The 19339-nt window shown below is 43.2% G+C and overlaps 1 protein-coding gene across 1 annotated transcript in view; it reads left to right on the top strand.

Annotated features, from left to right (window-relative positions):
• The window catches only part of HNMT (histamine N-methyltransferase), a 99073-nt gene that overhangs the window by 70468 nt on the left and 9266 nt on the right, over positions 1 to 19339 (top strand). The window lies entirely within an intron of this gene.

The raw sequence follows: 19339 nt of genomic DNA on the forward strand, positions 1-19339 counted from the left end.
TGGTGGTTGGGCGGCTGGGGGTGCTGCTGCTGCCAGACTGGAGGGTCCCCGGCTTGTGCTTGGTCCCACTGCAGGAAACAGAAGAAAGGATGGGTCAGTCAGGCAGGCCGGCCACTATGCCCACACCTCATGCCCTCCACCCCTGAGCCCAGGTGACACCACAGTAGTGTGGGTTGGGCCCACTTGGTTCCCCTCCTGCCCCCCGTGTTGTATGTTTGCATAGAGAACCGCCCCTGGAGTAGGGTCCTCCTCCATGTATTGTAACCACCGGTCTGTGTCCTGGCCCCGTGGAGAGTGGGAGGGCGCTCGTGTTGTGTTAACCTGTGGAACTCCCTGCTGGTGGAGGCTGTGAGGCTTTGGGATAATCACTGGTGTTTGACAGGGAGCGAGATGAATCCCCACACAGTGCCTGGGAGCACATCTGGCAGACGTGGTCTGGGCTCTCAGATCCCCATCGCGTGGGATGTCTCCTGGATGGAACCAGGGTGACTGGGGAGTGTCCCATCCTTGCAGTAAAACTCAGGCGGCCCTAGAGCTGGCCTGAACACCTCCCCCCCCTTCCTCCTGTTAGCCCTCACACACGTAGCCCAGGGTATGTCTACACTACCACCCTAGTTTGAACTAGGGTGGTAATGTAGGCAACCAGAGTTGCAAATGAAGCCTGGGATTTGAATTTCCTGGGCTTCATTTGCATATTGCCGGGCTCCACCATTTTTAAATGTCCGCTAGTGTGGACTCCGTGCCGTGTGGCTACACGCGGCACGAACTAGGTCATTCGAATTAGGCTTCCTATTCTGAACTATCATTACTCCTCATGGAACGGGGCTTCATTTGCAACTCCGGTTGCCTACATTACCACCCTAGTTCGAACTAGGGTGGTAGTGTAGACATACCCCCAGGGACATGTGTGGCCGCAGTGGGGACTTCCCTTGGGGAGCCAGCCAAGGCACCGGGAGCAGGCGAGGGGCTCAGTGGGGGCCACGTTCACAGGGCTGTGACGCTGTGGTTTTCCCAGGAGCAGCTGGCTGTGCCTCACAGCCAGGCATGGGACAGTGGGCCATTCTGCGTGCTGCACCCTTGTGGAGGTGCGGGCTCTGGGCTGAGTCCCTGGGACCCTGGCTGGTTCCAGCTGGCATCCACCCTTCCCCCCTGGTCCTGCTGGATGTGTTTGAGCAGCACGGTCCCAGGCGTGCCCTGCAGCTGCCTGCTGTGGCCACATGCCGCTCGGTCACCAGGCTGCACGTGGTTGCACGTGCTGCTTCCTGCCTAATGTTACACAGCGTGCAGCTCATGTGGCCTGAGTGATGTGCTGTCCCCCTCCCTCCTCTGGGTGCCTGGCTCCCCCCTCTCCCCCCGCCCTTGTGAGTGCAAAGTGCAACACTCACTGGTGGATCCTTCCCCAGCCTCCAAGGATGCGCGGGAGACATCGGGGCTGCCGGAGGGGGCCTGCAGGGTGGCGGTGCTGGCCTCATCCTCCGATGCACTGCTGGTGTCTCCTTCCCCCGCCTCGGTGGTCCTGGTGACAGGGGGGTGCATGCTGCTGTCCACCGGGTCATCCAGTGCCTCTGGTGCTGGCTTGTGTGGAGCCGTTGGTAATGGGGGTAGGTGTTGGCTCCAGCCCTTTGGCTCTCGCTGGCCCACACATAGCCCAGGCAAAGTTCTTTTACTTTAGCCCAGACTTGCTCCAGGGTCCGGGCTGGATGACCCTGCTGGGCGAGCGCCTGGGCCATGCGGGAAAAATGTCAGCATTGTGGCGCCGGAAGCGAGTCTTGTGCAGGGCCTCCTCCTCCTGCCAGAGGTCCAGGAGGGCTTCCAGCTCCCCCAGGGGCCAGGATGGGGCCCTTCTTTTTCTGGCCCTAGGGGCCTCCTGTGCTGGGAGTACGGGTGACTGATCCCCACCTGCAGCTGCCATCGTGCTTGGGGGGTGTCTGATGGATGGCAGGGGCCACGTGGCAGAGCTGTGGCCAGAGGTCTGAAAATGGCTCCTACCTTGTGACCTCAGCAACCTTCGTCTGCTTTGAGGAGACTCGGGTTACCAGGAAGTCCGAGAGCTGATTGTGGCTACGGAGCCTCCGAGCGTCCATAGGGTTTTTTTCCGTTTAGCTTGCTAGTGCGCAAAACGTCTTAGCTGCCTGTCTACACTGGCCCTTTTGCGCAAAAGCGTTTGCGCAAAAGGGCTTTTGCCCGAACGGGAACGTCAAAGCATTTGCGCAAGAAGCACTGATTTCGGACAGTAGAATGTCAGTGCTTTTGCACAAAATCAAGCGGTCAGTGTAGACAGCTGGAAAGTTTTTGCGCAAAAGCGAGCACTTTTGCAGAAAAACTTGCCAGTCTAGACGCAGTCCTTGTGTTTAAGTTTAATCCAAACCTTTTGCTACAACATATATTCATTATAACTAACTTATTACCTGAAAAATTACAAGGCTACATCAGTTTAACCCGATAGTGGCATTCAGTGACAGTTCAATCCTCTTGAGTTTTACCCTATAGTGGATTGTTCATTCCTCATTTAATAAATCTGTATGAGTGTAATTCTGACGTGGTCTCCAGTGAAATTTGGGGTAAAAAAAGAGAACTAACATTTCTAAACTCTTCAGTCCAATTCAAAACAATCAAAAGAAGACAGTAAACCACAAAGTCTGGTTTGCAAGCAACCAAGCAACACACTAGCCATATCTTGATTTTAGTGCTGCATCCTTTCAGCCATCCTCTGCCTCGAGTTTATCTAATTAGATTACAACAGTGTGAGGGAAAGATTTGTCTGATTCTATAAAATAGTGTAAGGAAGGTCTTTCAATGCATATGGGCAGCACTGAAGACAACATGAAGATGTTCATGGGGGCAATGGACAAGTGGGGAACAGATATTTGGATAACAGGTCTTTTCAATCCCTTCCTTGTATGATTTAAAGCCAATGGTCAACACTCAGTTCATATTGTTACTCACTGCTGTAAACCAAGCCGGTTCCTTTAAGCAGACAGGTTCACATGTGGTAGAGGTGACCCAAAGTGGTGGTCCTTGGATTGTCTAATCTCAGTACAGCGCAAGAAAAATTCATTCTAAAAACAGGGCAAACAGAAAGTAGCTTGATACTTGCTTTATTTCAATTGTGCACTATAGTTACATATTTTCTTGGCTAGAAAGAGAAAACCCCACAAGAACCAGAGTATCACTGCCTGTCAGAACCCTCATGGTGCATGTTGTAGAGTTTCAGCTCTACAAGGCAAAGACAAATTCCTTCTTTCCTTCCTTCTTTGTGCCTTCCTATTGGGTTCTCAGGGCAAATTTTTGGGAGGCCTCTGAATGCGGCCACCAAATCTTGCTCGTGGCTGCTCTCACACTTTTTTCCTAAAATACTTAATTAGTATTAGGAAAACTAAATAAATATAATGACTAGTCTTGTAGCACCTTAGGGCACATCTACACAGCAGTGCTAAAGCTGAAATAAGTTCCATCACTTGAGCTACATCAATTGCATAGCTTAAGTTGAAATAGCTTATTTCAGCTTTTGGCAGTGTCTATACAGCAGGAAGTCCAAGATAGAGCACTCTTCTTCCAACTTCCCTTACTCCTCATTAAATGAGGGTTACAGGAGTTGGAGTAAGAAGTCCTCCAGCTCAACATTATTTCGACGTTATGTTGAAATAACTGCTTATAGTGTAGACACAGTCATTAGTTATTCCGAAATAACACTGGTGTGTAGACATAGCCTTAGAGACTAATAAAAATATATATAGTATCATGAGCTTTTGAGGGCAAAACCCACTTCATTAGATGAGTTTGAATGGAGAAAAGAGAGGGACCATCAGAATTATAACTGAAAAAGAAGGAGAGGAAGAGGTGGGGAGAAATGTACCTGTAAATAGTAGTATAGGTGCTAATGAGGCCAATTGAGTGGGCTGGAAGTGTCCTATACTTAATTTTTCCTTACATTTAACATGTCATTCACATCAAGATTGATTTTATAATGGGCCATTCAGTTAGTGTCTTTGTTAAGCCTGAGAGAAACAGTGTCACATTTGCATATGAAGGTCAATTCCACACTCTCTGTAGTTGGCTTGAGAAATTTCTTTGTAGAAGAATTGCTACTTTTAAATCCATTAATGAGTGCCCAGGTCACTTAAAATGTTCCCATATAGGTTAATGTGTGTCACCGTTCCTGATGTCTGACTTATGTCCACATCCTTTGTACATATACATCTCCAAATGAGTGTAATTTATTGATTGATAGCTAGTAAGTCTGTTTTGAAAAGTGATTCTAAAAACATACAAGAATCATTTTTCACAGCAGAAAAGAATTCTAGGGACAAATTAAGCCCTGGATGGAAGGTCAGGAGAGGAAGAGGGAACTAGAGAAAAGGAGGGTCGAGGCAAGGGGAGAAATCAAGGTCTGGAGCCTGAAGCCCTGTGGACACCGAATGAAGCTTTGCAGCTGGGCAATGGGGTCCAGGGACCAAGTTTGAGGCTGTGTGGCTGGAGACCGGAGCCTGCTATCGCACAGCCAGAACCCAGGGCTGGAGCCTCAAGTCCCATGTCCAGAGCCTACCATTTCACCATCCTAGGGCTCAAGCCCAAAGCCTGAGCCTCCCTTAATCAGGAGGGGAACTCATTGGTTGCCTGCTCCTCCAAGGTTGTTTCTGGGGTGACTGCAGAAGGGGGCAGGGCCCAATCTCTGCTGGCGGCCATAGCAACCAACATCAAGGTAGTGCATCCAGAAGCAACGGGGGGAAGAGGGGAAGCACCATTGGGCCTCTTCCTCTTTTCATAGCTCAGGAGGCTGTGGCCACAGGAAAATCCCCACAGTGGCCGCATTTCAGATACACTGGCCTAGCCCATTATGATCACTAATAGACAACAACAATAAAGGTTTTCTGAACAGCAGCAGGGTCAAACCTACAGCTGATTGGCATCACTCAAGTGTAACTGTTTGAAAGTGGGACAACTTGCCCAGCTCCAACCCTCTAGACCAGGGGGATAACAAACAGGGCAACTGCTCATGGCCCCATGCCACAAGAGGCCCCATGAAACTATGTTACTCAAGCTTCACCTTCAACTCTGTGTGTCAGGGCTCACACTTCAGGGCTTCAGCCCTGTGAGGTAGGGCTTTAAAATTCTGCCCTGGTCCCCAGCCAGTCTAATGTCAATCCTGCTTGGCGGCCCCCTGAAACCTGCTCGCCTGTTTGAGAACCACTGTTCTAGTTGATTCTTAATAAACGACAAACCAAATGGCAAAAAGACAAGACAGCAGGTTCAGACAGTTAAGCTCTCGATTGACTTCATAATGCTTTTTAATCACTCTCTGAACAAAAGATTTAGGTTTCATAATCCTCCTTTTGCTCAGTTTGCTGTTCCTCATTTACTTGGAACCTACCATGTTTAATTTCCCTGTTTTTTTTTTTCCTGAGTGACTTTTTATACAAAAAATTGTGACTATCTCAGGACAAATGATTGTTAAGACCCATCATCTTTGCAATGCCATCTTCTCTCATGCAGTTCCTCTTTGGAAAGCAGCAGCCAAAACCACACGTATTCTTTTTCAGGGTGTAATCTGTATGCTCTTGCTGTGCCCATGTTATTCTTTATTGCACTGACGTGCTGCTACTGTGCATTTGTCTAACAAAAACCATATGATTATAGCGAGTTTGAAGAAGAACAGTGTCTGCCAGCCCTTCTGTCCCAAAATTCTCAAGTACCAACCTTTCAATTATCCTTTAAACATGCACAGTGAGTGTGATTTTCAGAGATGCCTAGTGCCTGCAACTCCCGTTGACTTTAATTGGAGCTGTATGTACTCAGCACTTCTGTAAATTTGCCCCTTTATGTGCATTTAGTCACATCTGCCAAGCTTTTCCAAAATATATATTAGAGCCCTTTCAGTTTTCCATGCACAGCCCCTTGACTGCAAAGCTCTCTCACCTGAACAAAGCAAGAATACATTTATTACATTCTAAAGCTCACTGTTGGAATGCTTAAATCTAGGGTCATGTCTACAGAGCATGAAAAGCCCACAGGCACTAGCATGCTAAACTCCCCACACACATACAGGCTTGAGATCCTGAGCTCCAGCTCCCCTTGCAACATCAAAGCACTATCTCCATAGCTATTTTTAGTACACGAGTATGGGCCCTACTAATTGGAGTCTGTGGATGTGGGCAGCAAGGCTCACTTTCAGGTGCAGTGTAGACATACTTAGGAGGACCAGAGCTAAAAAAGTCTAGTAGATTTGACAAGTCTCAGCGGGGTGGTCGTGTTACTCTGTACTTGAAAACATTGAGGTTATGTCTACACTACCCCGCTAGTTCGAACTAGCAGGGGTAATGTAGTCATCCGCACTTGCAAATGAAGCCCGGGATTTGAATTTCCCAGGCTTCATTTGCATGAAGCCGGCCGGCTCCATTTTTAAATGCCGGCTAGTTCGGACCCCGTGCCGCGTGTAGCCGCGCGACACGGGGTCCGAACTAGCCGGTATTTAAAAATGGAGCCGGCCGGCTTCATGCAAATGAAGCCCGGGAAATTCAAATCCCGGGCTTCATTTGCAAGTGCGGATGACTACATTACCCCCGCTAGTTCGAACTAGCGGGGTAGTGTAGACATACCCTGAGAGTCTTGTGGCACCTTAAAGACTAACAAATTTATTTGGGCATAAGCTTTAGTGGGTAAAAACCACTTCATCAGGTTTTTACCCACAAAAGCTTATGCCCAAATGAAACTGTTAGTCTTAAAGGTGCAACAGGAATTCTTGTTCTTGCAGTTGACTTGAGTCCACATATTTCTTTTTGTGCTCACTGGGACAAATTCTCCTCCAATGAATACCCATAACTCTTGATTTTATGCAAGTCTCTGTGTTGGGGATTGTGTGGCATGACAAATACAGTGATCTGCTACTACAGCAGGGGACACAAAGGCACTTCAGCTATAAGAGAATTTTGTCATACTAGAATTTGCAACATTTGTTTTTTTCTCTTTCTGTAAATATTATGGGCCAAATTCCAATCTCAGCTACATCTGTGCAACCTCAATAGGCCAGATGCTGAAATGATGTGAATTATGGCTGTTTTATACCAATGGAGGATTTGACCAAATGAACAGAAGGGTTGAATTTGACAAAAACATTGCCCTTTCAGACAGATACTGTGAGTGTGTTCACTTTCTATAGTATAGGTTGAACCTCTCTAGTCTGGCACCCTCGGGATCTGACCAGTGCCGAACCAGAGAATTTGTCAGACCATGGGAGGTCAGTATTGTCTGGCAGCATTACCAACACTTCCACTGCTTACTGGACCTCTGAAGGGCATTTAGGGATAAATTAGAGCTAACAGCACAGAACACTGGGACCTAGGACTGGTGGCTGTAAACAAACTTCACAGAACTGTGGGAAACTTGGCCATACCCATGGTAAATGGACATTTGGCTAAGTAAAATCATGCTGGACCATGGACATTGCCAGACTAGAGAGTACCAGACTAGAGACTTTCCACTTGTATGACTGTACCCTGTCCTTCCCATCTTTCAGATTTATTAGGGAACAGAGAGGATGGATGATGCGTCAGTCAGCGGTGACTTGACATTCAGAAGCATAGACCTGCTCAGACTCCCGTTACAGTTAGCAATAAAACTATCACTGGTTTCATTGGAGGCAGCTGTGGGTCACGTATTTCTTGGGCTATGTCTAGACTACAAAGATAAATCAGAAAAAGAAATGCAATTTGCAGTATACAAATTGCACATCTTTTTCCAATTTACTTCCAAAAAAGGCTTTTCCAAAATTTGGCCCATCTACACAGGGCCAAATTTTGGGAAGAAAAGCCCACTTTCAGAACATCCCTTCTTTCTCGTAAAACAAGGGTTACAGGGATGCCGAAAAACCACATCCACTTTTCTGACTTTTTTTGGAAAAGCAGACACGTTCCTTGGATGCAGCAAAGCTTTTCTGGGATACTGCAGTCTAGACATAGCTTTGGTCAAATTAACAGGCAGGCTGACCAGCTTAAATCAAACCAATGTTCTTGAACTTTTAACTAGCACAAACATTTACTTCCCCTCTCCTCCAAACTAAACCAAACAAAAAACCAACCAACCAACCCCCCCCCCCAAAAAAACACCCCAGCTACTCCCTAGCATAGTTTTTTGTATCTGAACATAACACAAGTAGACTATCTGGACACAGTCCTCTTATCCAGTCAAGTCCTTTCTTTCGTAGTCTGAGGGTACATCTAGATTATAGGGTTTTTTCAAAAGTAGATATGCAAATTCAATGTTATTTTGCATATCTTTTTCCGATCGCTTTTTCAAAAGCGGGTTTTTCGAAAGTGAAAGTAGTCTGGACGTGGTTTTTTGGAAAAAAAACTTTTTCAAAAAACCCACTCTTCCTTTAAAAAAAGGAGGTTTACGTGGTTTTTCAAAAAAGAGTTTTTTTCCCCAAAAAACTGCCTCCAGACTACTTTCACTTTCGAAAAACCCGCTTTCAAAAAAGTGATCGGAAGAAGATATGCAAATTAATGCCAAATTTGCATATCTCCTTTCAGGAAAAAAAAGGTAGACTAGACATACCCTGAATGTAAAGGCTTGCATTTGAAAGATGGGAAAATTTAAGAGTGTGGGGAGCAGCTTCAGCATCTCTTGGTTGTCTCTGATATGTAATCAAAAGGGCTCCTTTGTTAGCCCAATGGCTTCTTATAGTAAAGGTCAATGAAAGGAAACAATGTCACATTCTGAAGTATCAATTAAGACAGGGCTGGGCAAGATGTGGCCCGGGAGCTGGATCCCGCCCGCCTAACACTTTGATCTGGCCCGCAGACTGCATCTGGCCATTTTCTAGTTATATCCTGCTGCCCATGCCACCAAATTTCCAGGTGGTGGCTCAGGCAGCAGGATCCTGTTTACATGACTCCCAGCTCCTATTTGTGGCCAGACCTGTGAGCCCTTAAAAAATGCTGGGAGATTTAAGAACATCTTAATCCTTTGGGCTCCTGGAGGTATTGGCTGGTATCCTTCTGGTGCTAGGGGACAATTCCAACTACAGAACTGTATTGAGATTGGAGCTTTGATGATAGTTTTGAGTGAGACAGGAGTTTATTTTTGAAGGGACTGTTGTTAAACAAATAGGGTAGTGGGTGGGCACCTTTGAAAATATCATTATCAGTATCTGTGGACAAATCATTTAAAAGTTGCAGCCTCAAGGATTGGGTCCATCTGAAGAATGAATCCAAAATGTCATAGCAACTGCAGAGAAACTCTGTAAGTCCCATTTTTCAGGTAGGTTGCCATGCCCTTAAAAGTGAAGTCATTACAGGCCTGATGGTTTCCTTCATGGTCCAGATATGAAGGATGCCTATTTATTAATTTTGTTTTGGTTTTATGCTGTCTGCTACCTGACATACATTTCTGTGATTGATGCTGCCTTAGATAGGGCTCCTGCTTGCTTCTATCCACCTCCCTTAATTTCTCTTTTCTTCTGAACAACATTGCACATTCTGTAAACTCTAATATTCACTTGCCTAACAATCTGTGTGTTCCTTCTGTCTAAAAACAAAAAAAAAATACATTTACTTAAAAATCCTCTTTATTCCTGGGCCCGAGACAGCAAAGGAGTACAACTGTGTATAGTTCAGCAGCTTTAGTTCAGAGAAGTTGACATGAACTTTTGATATGGTTTTGAACTCCCTGAGTTTGCATCCCCTGTGAGTCACTGGAGTGTCAGGTTCAGAGAAACCCAAAAACTCAAAGTAAATCACTTGGGTTCATGTCAAAACAATGCAAACCCATGAATTTCACATGCCTGCAATGAAAAGTTATAAAATAGCTTTCCTGTACTGTACTTGAAACAGGAGACAGGTGTTTTTAAAAACTCAGCAGTCCTTTTGACAAATTTGGGCTGTGTTATGAGTTTGTCATTGACCAGCTGAGTTTCATGTTTCAATACAATACGTCCAAGACTACAGTTATGTACATGGTAAGAGTCAGAATGGTTATGTTCATATTGTGTAACAAAAAAATTGCACTGATTCTGATCTAACATTGGTGTAAGTTAGGAGTGGCTGCATTGATCTCAACACATGTATGCCAGTGTAAAACGGAGCGTAGGGTTAGAATTATGCCCATTGATCTGAAAGCTACTGGAGCTCTTGTTTTGGAAGGTTTTTTGTTATTGAGAAGGTGTTCTTAAGTGAAGACTACATTTTTTACATGACTAGTTCATATTTGGGCCCGTTATAGGGCAGGACATCTCCCCAGCTTCCAAACACCCACTACCATACCCAGTCTACTTACTTTCCAAACACAGGCAAGTAAGGCAACAGAAAATACTTTTAACTCACTTCTCTCTCTCAGGTTTCAAAGCCACCTTTCGCAGAGTCTCTGGCACTTTTGGCAGCTTCCCCTTCTTGTCAGCTCTGCTCCCTTCATGTAGCAATAGTGCTAGGTTTGCAGAGCCTCTATCCTCTTGTTCCAGAGATGTACCCCAAGAGTTACCAGTACTCCATTCCTCATGGCTTCCCTCCCCTGCCAGTCTCAAACACTCTTTTTTATGGTGAGGCAAATTTGACTGAGTAGTTTACAGCCAGCAACAACTATAATTGTTTTATACTTAGCAGTTTATGTTCTTTCACTCTGCCCTGTGTTTTTCAGGTAATATGACAAAACTTTTTTTAATAATATCCCATTTCCCTGATGTTTTTACTAAATAAGATAATGTGATTTTTGTTACCATCAGACATGGATTCCTTAAAGAGCTTTTTCCTTCCTTTATTCAAGCCCATTCATACCCATAAAAGGTGATCAATTGTTTCTTCCACCTAAGTGCACATAGTTCATTTTTGTGTCCATTTATTCAGGACAGATTTGTCCTTTAAGCCACAATGTCCAGTTAGTACTTTAAACAAAAGCACTTTGTCAGCCTTAACCGGGCCCTGAATGGTATCATTATTCTCAGTTCTAGAACACAGTTCAAAAATTCTTCTTCCTCTTTTTTCATTAATCCACTTTTTTTTTTGGCATTCCTTTTTACATGTTTCTGTAATGGGCTTTTGAATTCTGGTTTAATCAAGGGTACTTGTGTGTCAATCCTTCCGTTTCTTACAGCATTTTTAGCTGCTTTGTCTGCCATTTTGTTCACCATCATTCCAATATGCACTTGGATCCCAGCTAATGCTACACATATCCCCAGCTACACACTAACTCTGTTATTAGAAATATAATTGTATTGATTAAATCACTTCTGTATACTGAAATACCCCTTTGCTTGCCATAAAGTATCAGACTGAATTGCTGGGCATACATCCCAGCAATTGCTGGGCATACATTCCAGATCCAGTTTAATGCTGGTGTTATTGCTACTGGTTCAGTTATGACAGTTACATACTAAGATTTTTTTAAGATGTGCTAATTCCTAATTTTGGTGTGCGATGTACTGTCCCTGCTATCCCTCGTTTTTTTTATTTTATTTTTTGGACACATCCGTATATAGCTTTCAAAACCAACTTCACTTTTCACTGTATACTGATACACTTACATTTTCTTATTGTCTCTTTTTTACCCTCAAGTTTTTAAAATTAATCTACACCCATGTTTGGACATGCAGCTTTCCATCCATAATGAATTTTCCCATTACTAAGACTTTCAACTTCATTCAGCTTTTCATTGTCATTCAACTCCTGCATACACACTTCAACTCAAAGAGCACGTGGCATTCTCTGTCCTAATATATATGGTTGGTCCTCTTGTCATTGCAGTTCCCATTAACCTTGACCCAGAAAGTTAAGTCCAGCAGCAGTTTCATTCGTACTGAAACTGGCATTTCCCTAGAAGCTGTGTGTCGTGCATATATGCATTATAAAAAATGCACTGCACACAATTCCTAGCGGCTGGGCTTGAATTAAATCTAATTTTTTAAGTTCTGATTTTGATGGTGATGCAGAAGCTTGGCAGCCATAGTCAATAACTGGTCTGATGAAGGCTCTGTGTACTATCAGCACTGGTTTCTTATCCCTATCCCCCATTAGTCCTATCAAAACTTTTAAGCAGGTTAGTCATTCCTGCACATGTATTCTTAACATAGTTTGTATTATCTTTTCATTGTAATTTAGTATCAAGTATTACCCCTTTAACTAAATCTATTTGTTCTCCATAGAGATACCGTCTGGATTCTTTCATAATTTTCCTTTTTGTAAAGATCAATCCTTTGGTTTTAGGATGGGAGAACTTGAAACCTCATGCATTTCCCCAGTCAGAGGTTTTGTTTACCACCCCAGAGGTCCTGTGGCAGTGTTCTTTAATTGTTAGCAATTATTGTTATTCTGAAACACCACATTTTTGAGTCCACAGTTAGCCTGCCTATAGTTAAGTTGTACAAAGCCTCATGGGAACACAGGAATTTCCACAGCAAATCTGAACAGTGGTCCATCAAGTCCAGTATCCTGTCTCTGATAGTGGCCAGTACTGGATGCTTCCGAGGAAGATGCAATGCATCTTGTTGTGGGAAGTTATGGAATAACCTTCCCTTAGGAGTAGTTTAATTCTGACATCCATTAGGTCAAGGCTGGCTTATGCCCTGAAGCGTGAGTGTTTATATCCCTTCCCAATCATTTCCTCTTTGACTCACCAGGTCCCCAAGTAAATATAGAAATACAATTCAGTGTCCATATCTTGAGATTGCCAAGAAGGGCACTGATGGTGGTGATGTGGACGCTGTCCATTAGGAACTAGAGTGAGTTCTACACCTTATTTCACAGAGGCCACCTATCAGATACCTGAGCATCAACAGAATGTTCAGGTCTGGGCCAACTTCAATGAAAGTGCACTTGAGCGAAAAGCTCATGTTACAGATTGTAACAACTTTCAGCGAGAGCTCAGAGACAGTTAGATATCACAATACAAAAAAATCTTCTGGGGTGATTCCTTCTTTGCCCACTGTACATCCTCTTTGAATTGCTCTTGCTTCCTGGTTTTCACTACAGGAAATTCACCTGGCCTCCGGATTGAGTTTGAATTTCAACTGATAACTCTGAAGTGAAGATCTCTTTTGCCCATTTCCAATGCCCCCAACCATCTACTCTTTCCAGGGATACACAGCTAAGGTCTGTAATACCTCTCTCTATCTCATAGGTATCACAGACCCATTATGTGAATTCAATTGAAAAACCAAAAAGCATCCTTTATCTTCCTTGTAATTTTCAGAATTAAAATTTAGCACATCTTTCATTACTTTCACTTTAAGTATAAATTAAATCAATTAGATTTCACTATTAACATCTCCCATGCTAGAAAATACAGATGGCATATTTATCCTTTAAATTGATTATAAATGTTGATGCACTTAGGTATATGTGAAAATTAATCTAGAGCATTCCATGAGATTTCTCTCTCAGTTAAGCAATTTCAGTGAAATTTCTTAATGAAAATACCTAATGTGTTTCCTGCCATTGTGTACAAATCAGACAAAGGTGATCAAATACTCAGGGACATATCTAATATATGCAAAATACTGTCCCAATAGTTTTTACTGGTGAGAGACAAAGAATGTGCCCTAAAACCATGTGAAGGAGAGAAGGCCAGATGACTAGATTGAAATTATATCTTGATTCATCTGGAAAACTGAAACATGGTTTCTCTGAATAACAGACACAGAGCCCCTGGCATTTTATATGTTCAAAAATTAAACTTACAACTGGCATGCATCTGGCAATGATCCTGTACACTGAATCCATTTGGTTGGCCAGATGGCCTGAGAGTTGCAGCTTTTTAATCTCATACACAAAACACTTTAGGCTGGAAAAAAATAATAAATACAGCATAACACAGCATTGTGACACAATGCTCCCTTTATTGGTTTTGGAACTATAGGTACTGAAAAATATGAGCAAAACAAATGAAGCTTTCACAACTTACTTTCCAAATATGACATATTCTGCCACTGCTTCTCCTTTTCTTCTGTTTCCAAATGTTTATTTGCCATCAGTCAAGGATGAACAATTCCTTATCTAAGGGGCCGCACACTGTACAGAGGGAAACTGCATGATTTGCCACTATTCCTTTGCAGTCAGAAGAAGCAATTCTTAATACTCCTCTAATTCCTAGTCTCTTCAGGAAAAAAAAAAGTCTGTGATGACTGTCTATTAAGAAGGAAAACAGTTTTAAGATGTGAACTTCTCTGTAGTCAATATCTTCAAACAGCCATGGGCTAGAAACACCTTACACTTTATTTTCATTGCTCAGGATCTGAGTTTTTCAACTGAAAACTTTTTGGATCTCAAATCCAGTTAATTCTATTTCTCCTAATAACTTGAACTGGAGCTTTCCCCCCCACCCTAAATATGATCTGAATTCCACTGCTCTTTCCTTCTCTGAAGTTTCTCATATAGGACTTAAGAGACACCTATTGACTTCAGTGGCATGTGATCAGGTCTTTATTAATCCATCATAGCCCTATTTTAACTTTCGCAGTCTGTCTCTTAGCCCTGGTCTACAGTAGGGAGTTATTTCAAAACAATCCCCCTTACTTTGAAATGAGCGGAGCATCCACACTACCAGACCTATTATTTCAAAATAATGGGCTGCTTATTTCAAAATCTGTACTCCTGCTTTCCTCGGGGAATAATGTTTATTTAGAAATAGTTATTTCGAAATAGTATTAGTGCGGTGCTGCTACTTCAAAATAACTACTCCCCAGAGTAATTCCAAGTAATTGCTTCCTGGGGCTCTAAGTCAAGGTATCACATCCACAATAATAAAGCCTGCTTTGGACTAATTTCGAGGCTCCCCCGTAGTGGGGACACACTATTTCCAGAATTATTTCATATTTAGTTATTTCAAAATAATTTCCTAGTGTAGACATGCCCCTAGTCAGTTTGTACCACCAAAAAGGGGAGTACAATGAAACCTTTGCTATCCGGCACTCTGTTAACCAGAAAACTTTGTTAACTGGCATTGCCCCCAGCCACAAAATTGTCACATCTTCAGGAGCACAGGCCTAGCTTGGTTTACCATGATCGGCTTAACAATTTTTTATTTAAGAAGTACTAATCATCTTTAACTCAAAATAGAAATGTGAGACCAACTGCCTCACACTACAAAACTACCAATGTTAAAAACTTGAGTTTTACTATTATTGTCCATTGGTTTTTCCTAGGTTGATGGGACACTCAGATAACCGGAATTTTTAGATAACCGGAATGCCCTAATCCCCGAGCGTGCTGGATAAAACAGGTTTTACTGTACATTATTATGAGTTTGGCTTCATTCATCTGGGTTTTTGGTAGAGCTATATAGAAAAGGTACAAAGACTGCATGTCTGAGTAAAGGAGGAAGAAATCCAGACTGGCCATCCAATAGAAGTTCTACTCTTTCATCCTAAATTGCATTTGTGTGTTGAAAAGTCTACATATTACACTTAGCTGATTGCTTGTCATAAATGTTACTTGCCTTACTCTCTGGTTAGTGATACTATTGATATGTAATCTGCTCTGAATTCTGCTTACTCACTGTCCACCTATGCTTTGGTAAAAGAGTTTAATCGTACAACAGATGTCTTAATTCATTGGTGCACCCTACCAATCAAGTGATGTCTTTTTGGGTTGATTCTTTATGTTTGCAGCTTTAGAGACATATTAGCGGATAAACTATTTGACCTACTAAAGTAAGTATAAAGAGAATCCTTCTCTCAATTAATTCCTCTGCTCCAAAAACTCATTTTTTTTTCCTGAGCAGCTTTCAACTTCATTAATCATTTCAGACATTTTATTTTTTTGGTCCCTGGGGTGATGGTTTGGCTGTAGATTCCTTTCCCTGCCTCACTTACCCTCAACATTTCAGAAACATTCCTACCCAAAAAGTGAGGCCCCACAGCCTCAGCTGGTGGAGATCAATTCAGATCAGTGCATTTTAATTCATTGAACCTGAGAATCTGAGACAGTGGCTCCAAGCTTCAAATGACAGAACTATAGCATGTCTTTTCCTTAAAAACTGGTCCAAAAATGCTGATTTTCACTCATACTCATGTATTTACAAAACGGTATACAATTTAACTTCTTAAAGGAAAGGTGGGTTGCAGGGAGGGTGTCTGCCCATTTCACAACAATCTAAGGGTGTGTCTAGACTACATGCCTCCTTCGACGGAGGCATGTAGATTAGCCAGATCGGAAGAGGGAAATGAAGCCGCGATTAAAATAATCGCGGCTTCATTTAAATTTAAATGGCTGCCCCGATCTGCCGATCAGCTGTTTGTCGGCAGATCGGGGGAGTCTGGACGCGATGCGCCGACAAAGAAGCCTTTCTTCATCGACACAGGTAAGCCTGGTTTCACGAGGCTTACCTGTGTCGATGAAGAAAGGCTTCTTTGTCGGGGCATCGCGTCCAGACTCCCCCGATCTGCCGACAAACAGCTGATCGGCAGATCGGGGCAGCCATTTAAATTTAAATGAAGCCGCGATTATTTTAATCGCGGCTTCATTTCCCTCTTCCGATCTGGCTAATCTACATGCCTCCGTCGAAGGAGGCATGTAGTCTAGACACACCCTAAGTGCTACACAGATATTATATGAATATAACTAATACTTTCCATGCACGAGCTAAATAGAGAAAGCCATTCCCATTGTACAGCTGAGAAAAAACAGAATCTCAGCGGAGGTTTACCCCCTCACCTCCTCAGGCCACAAAAAGAATCCATAGCACAGGTGGGATAAGAGATTAGGAGTGCTTAGGTCCAATCTCTGAGTTTGGCTTGCAAGATCCTGCCTGTCTTGAAAGTTTTCTTAAATAGATGTAGGTCTGAGGTGTGGTGAAGGCCCAAGGGTCATAGTCTAGACATGGATTATGGATCTGGAAGAAGCGAACACACACAATAATGAACTTATGAGTCCATCAGCAGCAGTGACCAGTTAGTCTGTTTGAAGCCTCTAAGCAAAGGTTTGAGCTCCAGGCTGAATCCTGTAAATATCAGTCTCTTCAATGAGAACTGCACATGCTCTGCACCACTGAAAAGAAGAGAATTTTATTTCAGGGGTTTTTTAGGTTCTTTTATTTAGACACCCGGGTCTTTAAATGTTATTAGTATTCTGATGAGCCCTTTGGTGATTTCATGCCAAATCAATTTTGGCATATTACAGTGATTTGTCTGAGTTCCAGCAAAAGAGATTTTCTAATAATCTGGCCCCCAAGGTCTGAAATGCCAGCACTGAGGTAATATTTGCTAGCATAGGTGAACTCCATCTGTTTTAAAAATTTGAGGGAGCTTTTATTAGAACTGAAAGCACTTTAAAGTATACACATCCTTGCTAAAACTTCTCATTTATTTTCTCCCTGGGACCTTTATACTTTATGGAAATTTTTTTTAAAAAGAGACAAGCTACAACAGTCATTTAAAAAATGCAAAATGTATACCTTACCATGGTTTCTTAATTGGCCTCTACAATTTTGCTTCTGTGTTTATTTATGATGGAAAGAATGCACAGTATGCTGTCAGGATGCACCCTTTCAGAATAGCACTGAATGTGCATAATACAATGTTTTCCACTTTTGTAGGCATGTACTGGGGCAGCTGCCCCACATAGGGAAGAGAAGGGGTTAAAGCAGCCTACGAAGGGCTTTGCAGAGTTTCTACCAATAAGAGGAGATCTTGCAGAACCAATCAATAGTGGGAAAGCTTGTTAGGGTGTCAATCAGGGCCAGAAAGGGACATATAATAGAGCAGGGAGTGCAAGGGAAGAGGGCTGGTTGTCTTGTGAGGAGTACCTTTGACAGAGCAGTGCTGGGCAGGATCAGGGGAAAAACAGGGAGCTCTAGCCTGCCAGGCTGCAGCTCTGAGATATGAATGGCAAAGAAGCTGTGGGGCTTTGGAGAAGTGGTCTAAGGAAACAGGCAGCAGAGGTTGAAGGAGGGGCAATATGTGGATGCTAGCTATCGGGTCCCTGGGTTGGGCCCCAGAATAGTGGGTAGGCCTGAGCACCTCCCCTCCTTTTACATCTATTTGTCATTGAGGGAAGTAGCTAGAGCACAGACTGCAGCTTGTTACTGAGATGAGTGGCTAGGCTTGAGACTAGTTTGCCAGGAAGATAAGTGGCTGGATTAAGGACTGTGGGTCCCCTGAAAGGGGAGAGAGAACTAAGTGGGGCACAAGTGGAAGGCTGTGTGCAGAAGAGGATGCTATGATCTGGGGGGTGAGGCAGGTCCCAGAACAATGGAAGCCACAGTAATGGCAGGTGTGACACCACTAGCTGAATGTGGCCTGGAGAGGCTGAGAGCTAATTTTGAGCATGGCCAGCAGGAGGCACCACAGTGGTAGGTAAACAGAACCTGTGGATTATGACATAAAGACTGATGGGTTATATGAAATAGTTTGCTCAAAGCACCTTTGAATTAGGTATATTTATGTCCATAAGTCCATTTCATAAAGCATTGGGGTGGGCGGTGGTAAGGAGTTCCATCACAGGATGCCTTCTTGCTTTCCTGACTCGTTGGAGCATGGCTCCTAAAACTAGCCAGAATTTTCATTACTATCCTCTGGGGCAGATGAACCCAGACAGCAGACTGACAAGCTAGTCAGCCTGTTCTAGTGCCATCAGGACCTCCTCATTGGCTCTGTGATTTGGATACTAGGGACCAACTCATCCACACCTATAAATCAGCATACTTCCATACAAATCACTGAACTTCAATGGAGAGATGCCATGAACTACATCTGCTAAGGATCTGACACTAAGTATAAACTAAAGAGCTGAGTGCAGCTCAGGGTGATACTTAAGTGGGCTTTAGCTAATAGTATTTGGAGGTAAATAGCGTTTGGTCATACAGAGTAAAACAAGCCCTCACAGTCTAACATTTTCCTAGAGCCTTATGAGACCAGGGGTGTGTTAATTGTCCTGGATATCATATGTGAAAAAAGATAAACACATTTTCAACAGATTTTGACACTCTACTCTGGAGGTGGGAAGAGAAGTGTGTTTGTTGCAAGATGAGTCACAGAAACAGGCAGACAAAGGAATCTTTAAATGCTAAATAAATAAATGGACAGCACAACTTTTGTTGCTCTGGAATGCCTCAGAAAATTACTTTTTCCCTACCTTGTGACTGAATTTCTATGTGCTTCAAGTTCATGGTTAGGTTTCTGTGGGAAAACCTCTCCAGATGGTCATCAGGGAGGAGTTTCTTGATTTCTCTTGACATTTATGTTATAACTGAAGAAATTGTTTTCTACCATGTTCTTCTGTCTTTTCTGTTATTGCTCTCCACATTGATGAAATAAGCTCCTTTTCTTGATTAAGCTCTGTGAATCCCATGGAACATTTAAATCCTATCAGAAGGTTCATCTTTTTAGATGTTCTTTTAATTTCTTTAACTCTCTATTTCC

Source organism: Pelodiscus sinensis, chromosome 7 (assembly GCF_049634645.1).
Source record: "Pelodiscus sinensis isolate JC-2024 chromosome 7, ASM4963464v1, whole genome shotgun sequence".
In the NCBI taxonomy this organism is placed as follows: domain Eukaryota; kingdom Metazoa; phylum Chordata; order Testudines; family Trionychidae; genus Pelodiscus; species Pelodiscus sinensis.